This window comes from Arvicanthis niloticus, chromosome 13 (assembly GCF_011762505.2).
Source record: "Arvicanthis niloticus isolate mArvNil1 chromosome 13, mArvNil1.pat.X, whole genome shotgun sequence".
NCBI lineage: Eukaryota > Metazoa > Chordata > Mammalia > Rodentia > Muridae > Arvicanthis > Arvicanthis niloticus.
The window spans coordinates 36,959,681-36,964,190 of record NC_047670.1 but is presented as its reverse complement, the minus strand read 5'-3'; the positions used below and the strand labels follow the sequence as shown (position 1 = coordinate 36,964,190).

Sequence of the window (4,510 nt, the reverse complement as noted above, 5' to 3'; positions counted from 1 at the left end):
GCTTTTTCACAAGAACAGGTCCAGACATGGGTTTTGTTTTGTTTTGGTTTTGGTGTTGCTTTTGTTTTTTTTTGTTTGTTTGTTTGTTTTTGTTTTGTCTTGTTTTGTTTTTTGACAGGTTTTTACCATGTAGCTCTAAATGGCATGGAACTCTCTGTGTAGACACAGATGGCTTCTGACTCAGAGAAACCATCCTGTTTCTGCCTCCCAGGGGTAAGATTAAAGGCACATGCCACCATCTTACATGAAGAGTGACAGCAGCTTTCTCCAGGGTTGTACAAACCTAGAGATACGTGCTTACAGAAAAACGTCATTTAGCAACAAAATCATTGGGCTTCTGTTAGCTTTGATATTGCTAGGTCTTTATAAAGGCCCGTTCTGTCAGCTAGCTAATAAAGAAAAGGGAAGTTTAAAATACAGAAAACTATAGCAAGAGCAAATATGCAAGTAGATTATCAATTTAATAATCACTTGTTAAAACAAGATTTGTTCAAAAGTCCAAGTAGTTAATTGTGCGAGTTTTGAGATATTATTTAAAACTTAAATGCAGTAATCTTTACACACATCCACTTGTCCATTATAATTACCATTTTAATGCTGATTGACTTCATTATCAAGAAAATGAGAAAAGAAACTCCTTCCACTAATATAGTTCGAATCTCATCTATAAAATTTATCTGAAAAAGATCCAATCTCTCTGGCTACTCTAGTTGGGAAATTTCAAATATAATCATTAAAAGAACACCTAGTTTTGGATCAAAGAAACACAGATAAGAAACAAAAACACACATACATATTTATAACTATACTTAGCTATCACCCAGTACATTTTAGCCAACAAAATGCCTCTCCCAACTCAGAAACACAACTGTAGCGATTCACATATCTTCGGTATTTAAGATTATGTCAAATAGAGGATCTGATTGTCAAGTTCTGGTTTCCAAATTCTGAGTCCTTTGGTCTATCTGTCTGTCTGTGTACCCTACTCTACCCTCCCTCCACCTCCTGTAGGTGAGGCAGAGTTGTCCCAACCAGTGGTAAATGCTATTGGTACATGTGCAGGATGGCTCTGGAGGCAGGTTAGTATCTCTGTGGGAGGTCTGCCTTCACAGCAGATCCGATACACTGTTATGAATAATGGAAACTTAGCTAGAAGGCCCCTTTTCTTGAGGAATTGGTACACTAAGGCAGAGGTCTCAAGTCCTTGGAGAGTCTGACCATTCAGAATTTCCTTTCCTAGTTTCCCAATAGTCTTCACAGTTCTGGGGAAGGTCTCACCCACCTTACAGTCACTTCTTCTGTAGCAGGTAGTGACGAGGTTGGCAAAGCCACAGCTCTCAAGGAAGGTGGCCGTGGACACCTGGCTCTTGCAGAAGATCCTGATGAAAGTGATCATTTCTACAAGGCCAAGGCGGATAATGGCAGCCTTACTGTTGTTCCCACAGTGGAGGCCATCACAGAAGGTGGTTCCCATAGCAACGATGTGTTTCAGTGCTCCGCAAAGTTCCACAGCATCAGCATCATCCACCACAGTGATGCAGAAGTTGGGGGTCTGTAGCAGCCCTTTGAAGAGAATACCATTCTCAATGACTTTGCTACCAATGGTAGCCTCACAAAACTCCCCAGCAGCTACCTCCCTGGCTGTATTAGCACCCATCAGCACGCTGACGTCCATCCCTATCTTCTCTCGGATGATGTCGGAGATGAGCATCAGCCCTCCTGGGCCCTCGTCTATGCCCTCAGTGTGGATGATACCAAGAGCCTTCTTGGGCACCCTGCCAGCAATTTCATTACAGATTTTGTGAATGAACTTATGTGGGGTGGTGAACACCAGCAGATCTGCATCCTGCACTGCCTGACTGAGATTTGGGACAGCAACCAAATTTTCTGGCAGCTTGTGTCCTGGAAGATATTTGATGTTTTCGTGGTAGTGATTTATGATGTCTGTCAGCTTCTTCCCATTCACTGCTTCTTCAGAGACCCACATCTTGACTGTGGAGGCAAACTTCTGCTGATTCTTGACATTAGTCCCAATTATTTTTGCAATAGCCGATCCCCAATTCCAGGAGCCCACAATGCACACTTTCAGGGTTGCAGCAGCCATGAATGAGCCAAACAACTAGGATACACACACTAAAGGTATATCTTGAAAGCACTTTCTCTGAGACTTTGCCCTAGAAAGATGTATGATTCATTAAATTCATTGATTATTTGAGAATTTCATACATTTTGAAAGCACTTTCTCTGGGACTTTGCTCTAGGAAGACAAGTGATACATTAAATTTATTGATTATTTGAGAATTTTGTGCATGCATACAATGTGTTTTGAGCAAATCTACCCCAGATTTCCTGTTCCCTTTTCTCGAACTCTTCTCATATTGCCCCTACCACTACTCTCGACCTCGTGTGTGTGTGTGTGTGTGTGTGTGTGTGTGTTTTCCCATTGAGTCTGTTTAGTGCTGCAATAATGTGCACGGGTCTAAGACCAACCACTGGAGCATTGGCAAGTTTCTAGGGGACCATATTGGTGAAGAAAACTGACTTTCCCTTCCTTAGTTGCCACTAGGTTTTTAAAGAGTCATAAAGAAACCTTCTCTTACCTCTTATAACTTCCTATAACTGTTCATTAAAAGAAGTATGGGTTTATCAGAGAAGCTATGGTTACCTTCTCTGGGCTTGCAAAACTCCACCCATTGTGGAACTAGGATGGGAGCAGGGAGCCATTCATGGATCCATCTCCCGGCTGAACTATTAGCCACTGAAGGATTCTGAGAGAGGAGGAGTCATTGTCTTCAGCTGTGTGCTCACTGGTGAGCTCACCATGCTCTAGGGGATAGCTCCAAATTGATGGTCACAAAGCCAGCTTTGGTTCAACTCAGTGTATCCCAAAACAGGAAGCACGAATGTGGGGAAGGAGTTAGTAGAGAAGAAGTTAACAGGTGTAACAGGTGTGGACCATGAGAACAATTAAGGTGTGTTTTATACATGCATGAATATAAAAGAAATGATTTAAATAAAAATATAATTAGTGGCTCATACTTCCATCTAATTCTAATCTTTCTTCGTTGCTGCACTTAAATCATAAAGGGACTGATGGGAGGGATGTGTGAGGTTGTCCTGCCAGTGTGAGTTGGTAGAACTGGGCCTCTTGCTTATATTAATACTACAAGGACAATCCTGTGCCCAATGTCTGCCTGTTGCTCAGACAACACCCGATTGGATGATAGTTACAGGTTCCATAAAAACCACTAGTTACGAATTTAAAACTTTTTATTACAGTGTTAAATAGACAAAGACTATTGTATAGTGTTTTCATAAATGGTACAATGTTATAAAGTGGCTGAGAGTGTTCTTATAAGTGTCAGCCCAGGTAGTTATTTTCCATGCATGCTCTTCACATTTCTTAAGAACAGAACATGTTAGCATTAACTGCAGTCCCATTGCTGTTGAATAGGCCTGCAGAGATTGCTTTCCATCTGACTGTAATTATGTATCCTTTGACCAGCGCTTGTCTTCCCCACCTCACACTCAGCACTCTTGTTCCTGATAAGCACCATCTTAACCTGATTCATGAAGTCAATGTTTAAGCTTATGCATGGGGTCGGTCTTTCTGTGCCTACTTTATTTACCTTAGTATAAAACCCTCCAGGATTCAATTCTCTGCAGTGGGTGAATAGGCATTCTCCTGTCTGTGTGTGCCACGTTTGCTCAATCATCCATTCACTGATTGTTGTGCAGATTCATTACACACTGTGAACGCTACTGCAATAAACATGGGAATGCTGGTGTCCCATTTACATGCTAATTCCATTTCCTTTGGACAAGTATCAAGAAGAGGGATGTCTGCGTCCTATGCTAGTTCCATTTTTAATTTTTATAACACTTCTACACTGTAATCCACAATGACTACCCTAATAGACACCCCAACCAACACTGAAAAGATTCTCTTTTGTCCACAGCCTCACCAACACTTATCATCTTTTATTGTTTTATAACAGAAACTGTAATTGTGGTCAAATAAATCCAAAAATCTCACTGTGGATTTGGTTGACATTCTCATGATGTTTCACCATGGTGTCCATTGTTTCATTGGCTGTTTTTGTTTGTTTGTTTGCCATTTCCATGTTTCCATGTCTTATTTTGCGAAATGTCTATACAGTTAATTTATCCATGTCATGTTGGACTTCCTGGTTTGTTGTTTGTTTGTTTTTTCATAATGAGTTGAATTACAAACACACACATACATTATACACACACACATATACACCATTCCAGTCTCCATTTTTCTTTCTTTTCTTCCTTCCTTCCTTCCTTCCTTCCTTCCTTCCTTCCTTCCTACACTTTTCATGTTGTTTCTTTGTGGCACAACCTAGCCTCAAACTTATACTTCATACACACACACACACACAAACACACACATATGTGTTTGTGTATATGTGTATATATGTATATATAATACATATATGTGTATATATGTACATATACATGTGTGTATGTATATATATGTGTA

The 4,510-nt window shown here is 40.4% G+C and overlaps 1 pseudogene; it reads right to left on the bottom strand.

The window, feature by feature from the left end:
* Positions 1-982: 982 nt before the first annotated feature.
* LOC117719239 (glycerol-3-phosphate dehydrogenase 1-like protein pseudogene) lies at positions 983-2,104 on the bottom strand (annotated as a pseudogene).
* Between the last annotated feature and the right edge of the window lie 2,406 nt (positions 2,105-4,510).